Below are 4,624 nucleotides of genomic sequence, written 5' to 3'. Positions count from 1 at the left end.
ACCTCTTTCCTGCTCAGAAATTGCTCACTTCCTTAAATTGTCTTTTTTTCCCAGCGTGAAGTGTATCCATTTATAACTGCCTATTGCCTGTTCTATTAGCATCCAAAAATGTGGAAGACCTCCCGACCACCATTTCTGCTGTGTCCGTAGGATGTGCAGTAAAAATATAGACCTAACAGTTTATGTTATAGAATGGCTTTATTTACTTTGGTGACTGTTTATAGTTTTTAAATAAAAGACTGAACATTTACTGGTCTCCTTTTTTTAGTGCCACACTGATGAAAACAGGTGAATGGCTAAAAGAAAATCAAACGCTGGTGGTGCCTTAGAGTGGTCATTCCAAATGGGTTGCTTTCCAAAAACCACCACTAACAATTGTTGGTAAGACAAGAGGGGCAGAGAGGGTTCCCTGTCCCACACACACTTCTGAAAGAATTGCCTTTCCCAGAGGGGAGCCGTTGTGGGTTTGATAGTATGTTATATGAAGCCATGTCAAATGGCAGCAATAAAATTTGGTAGATGATGTAATTTTTTTTAATTTTTTTTTTCTGTCAGAGAAAACTTCAAGTGTTTATTTGAGCATGTGTTGAGTAACCAACCACGGGGTTTTACATCAGTTTGAAGAAAGTTAAACCAATCCAGTGTGTGCTAGAACAGTTTATTTTAGTAAGTAGACAAGACAAATCTTTAGAGTATTATCTGTCATCGTAAACACTTAGGATATTGAATATTGGTGTTTGCTGTGAAGCCTGACTTGTCTTAAAGGTGCTACCGTTACTGAACTCTTCTCTAGGAACCCTCATTGGAAGAACCTGATGCTGGAGCTAGTGAAAGGTACATTTGCAGCTGACCTTTAACCCTGCCGAGGTCTCCTACAGTCCTGCCGTCGGTTCCACAGGAGGTGTGATTCCATTTGTGAAGCCTTTGATGGATCTACTGACAGTTAGTGAACACTGAGTCCTAAAAGATTGTGCTGTAGGAAGCCAGCAGTTATGTGAAGCATATGGATTCAGGAAGAGAAAACTTCATTCAACGTGAAAGGCAGCTTACATGAAGTAGAGAATGATCCCTGTGGTTTTTTCTTCAAAATGCTGATATTAGATATTTTTCAGCAGAAAACAGTAATTTGAGAGGGAGGGAAAATGGACTGGAAAACGGGGGTTTTTTTACATCCTAGTTTTGCCCTTTGAGATTTCCCCTTAAAGCTTAATTTAAAATAATGGTTTTGGGCACTTTTAAAATAACACTCCCCTCAGCTGGCTTGACGTGCGGCACGACCCGCGCCACCCTGTGTGAGGGGGTGAGGGCAGAAGCCAGGGGCTGTCGCTGGCCCAGGCAGGAACCGGAGCAGTGGGACAGACCTGTACATAGTAAAATGCTCTCAGCAGGCGGCCGGCAGGGAGGGAGTGGGGCAAGGAGGGAATGTCACGTGTGTATTGCAGCCCCCATGCTGCCGCCCGGGGAGCGACGCCTCCGCACCCCCACACACAGCATTTGCTAATGGGTTTGAGGACAAGTAATTTTATGTGATGATTCAGTGGAAGAAATACTAGATTGCAGAGTGTGAGCTACATATAAGAAATGAATCAATGCTAATAGTTCTAGGAAATAGAGCATGGAATAATGGAATTAAAATAAGAAAGGGAGAAATGAGGTACAGGGAACTTTTTGGAAGGAAGCTGTAGGACTCCCATTGCTTGGGATTGCCCTCTTACAAAGCCAAGTTACCTGTGCCAGTGGTCTGGTGTTGCCAGGGTGTTGGTTGTGGAGCAGCAGGTGGACCTTTCCCTCCCAGTTTCAGCTGCAGGCCTTTTGCAAGGTTCAGAACAACTTCTACTGCAACCAGCTCCTTCAGACCTTGCCCAGGTCCACGGCAGCCAAGGTGGAATCCTGAGCCGTGTGCTTCCCGAGTCAGAGCGGGAGTGCCCGTTGCGTCGTTGCGGGCTGTGGTGTACACGGGTGATGCGTTAACGGGGTGTGTGTGTGTGCAGTATTTGCTGTGTTACTCTGAAACGCTTGCTGGCTCCAGCTGAACACCTCGTTTCTGAATTTAGTTGCCAAAAAGCAGAAAGATGGGGGCTTCACACCCGTGCCTTGGCAACGCAACTGTACGCGTTGCAGTGTGATTGCCAGTCGTGCGTCATCTGTATTTTTGTCCTTGTTAGTGTAAGAGTTCTACGTGGGAGTCTGATGCAGACTTGCTGTCACGTAACTCCTCGCACCTCCACGTTGTTCATGACAAATCCCAGTTTTGAAAGTTTGTTGAGGGGGAGAGGAACTAGCAATGTGTTGGATATTACTGACAATGCACAGCTCGCTACAGTGACAGGTATTTTTGGAGCAGGTAAATGCATAGTTTCTATAATGTGTATTTTCTTCATTGTGAGTTATATCAGTGATGTCACTGCTGGTTACAATCGATGGGAAATGCCCTGTGTTCTCCAGTGAGTGTCATCGCAGGAGCACAGTCATGAAGAATCTCTATTTTGGCTTGGCTCCGCAGCGTCTTCTTGGAAGAAGAATGCAAATTTCTTTGGCAAAAAATAACATACACCAAAACCATATTATGCTAATTCTAGGTCAGGTATAGTTTTAAAATGAGAGCATCTCTTGTTTATCCTCAGTTATAGTTCCTCTTTTGAAGAGTGTCTCAGTGTAGCAAGGATGCTAAAAGCACCTCTTGCCAAAGTAAACGTTATTCCTCCATCATCAGACTGAGTTTTCTAGAGGTTGTTAAATTATTGCAACAGTAATGCTTGGCTGGCATGTAACCTCCCTTGAGGACTATTGCAGCAGCCTTGCCTGCAAGGAGAAAAAGCATTAGTTGTTCACCTTTAAATCAACCCTTTTCCCATGAATTTAGACTAGGCTTTGCCTGATGACCCTGTTCCACTGTTCCTTCTGTCGTGTGTGACGGCAGGGCTGAGGCGCGCAGCCACCATCGGTGCCGCTTCCCGCCTCTGCTGACGCCCCGGGGCAAAACAGCCCGGACTCAAGCTATTTTATTACTACCAAAGTTTTGTTTTGCTTTTGGTTTTGTTTATTTTTTTTTTCTGTTTGGCTTCACTCTATCTTCCAAGGGAGGTAGCCTGGAGGGAGGAGCACTGGAGCACGTTGCGAGGTTAGAGCTCAACTCGCATCCGTGCCCAAGGCCGCCTTTGTGGCGGGCGGGAAGTTGTGGCACGTGGCGCCGTCACGCCCGCTGCGGCGCAGAGCCCACGGTCCGGCCCCGCTGTGGGGAGGAGTCGGCGGTTTAATGTGCCGCCGTGACGGGCGGCAGCGAGGGATGGGACACCTGGAACCACCCCGCGCCCTCTGCCTCCCTCCTCTGCCTGTTCTAACTAACGGTGGTTGTCAGGCTGTCAGTCGTTCCTGGCACAGGTGGCCGCAGCGAGCTTTGTGGCCGGTGTCGCTGTCCTTTCACCACCTGGGTAAGGTGATGCGTGTGCAGGCTGTAGAGCCTGGCGTGGGCAGCCAGTTGAAGGCTGTGGGGCCACAAGGTTGCTCCATGCCCTTCCGCGTGGTAGGGGGGCACCTGCAGCACCCGGGGCCGCAGCTCTGGCGGGGTGGGTGAGCTGCACGTCGTCGCTGGGTCCGTTGAGTGAGGAGGATTTCACACGAAGCAGTTTGAGCTCCTGAATGTTTCCAAGTGGCGGAGCATTCAAGGCTGATTATAATGAGTAAAGTTATCACCAGTTTGTTTGTGGATAAGATGGCAGCATGTTCTTAAACTACCACAACTTCAAAATCATCTTTGGTTTTTTTTAATAGCCTGCTGCTTTTCAGATGGTTGTGCCACAACTTGCTGTTCCTAACAGCATTGTTGCCATTTGTGTATTGGCTTCTCCCTATCTGTGATAACAAGAGAGTGATCTGAGCCAATAGCTTAAAAAAAGCTGACTGCTTTTTACCTTCGGTGGAAGGAAATGCACTGTTCGAGTGACAAGTCTCATAAAGATGAATTGTGGCAAGGCGTATTTTCTGCTCTTATGTTGGATGGCTTTTGGACAGCTGTTTTTTTTTAGGTAGCCTTCGAATATCTTTTAGGTGGATTTGCTGCAAATTGTGTTCTGAGATGATTTGCTGGTTTTGTTGTTTGGAGGTTTTAGATCTGCGTGTCCACAGGTAACTTACTGTCCTGGTTAAGAGTAAATTTATCCGATACCCAAATGTTTGCTTATTTCTAGCTTTGGGCAGGGCTCTTGGTGTTTATATTGTTTAGGATGGAATTACGTGGTGGGTCATAAAGTATGAAAACACGTTCTCCAGCATGGGAGGTTGTACTGCTGCTGGTCTCGGTGGGCTCCTCAGTGGCCCAGGGCAGGTTAGCTGGAGCTTGGTCACTTTGCCAGTCTCCAATGAAGTACGGGAAGAAGAAGGAGGAAGATCTGTGCTGCTTGCTTTTTCCTTTGGAGTCAGATCTTATAAACAGGAAGCCTGTGCCATTACAAAAGTTAATATGATTACATTGTTCCATTGGACGTCATCGGGGTAATGAAGAAATGGAGTGGGTGCTGTTCCAGGTGTGTCTCCCCCTGTGTTAGTCAGGTGGGACATGACATTCACAACCCAAGAGCTCTGTCACTGCTCTGGGCACTGCAGTGTGCTAGTGAGGCTGAACTAC

The sequence above is a fragment of the Merops nubicus genome, unplaced genomic scaffold (assembly GCF_000691845.1).
Source record: "Merops nubicus isolate BGI_N331 unplaced genomic scaffold, ASM69184v1 scaffold4178, whole genome shotgun sequence".
Taxonomy (NCBI): Eukaryota; Metazoa; Chordata; class Aves; order Coraciiformes; family Meropidae; genus Merops; species Merops nubicus.
The sequence above is the reverse complement of the archived record's forward strand: the minus strand, read 5'-3'. Positions refer to the sequence as shown.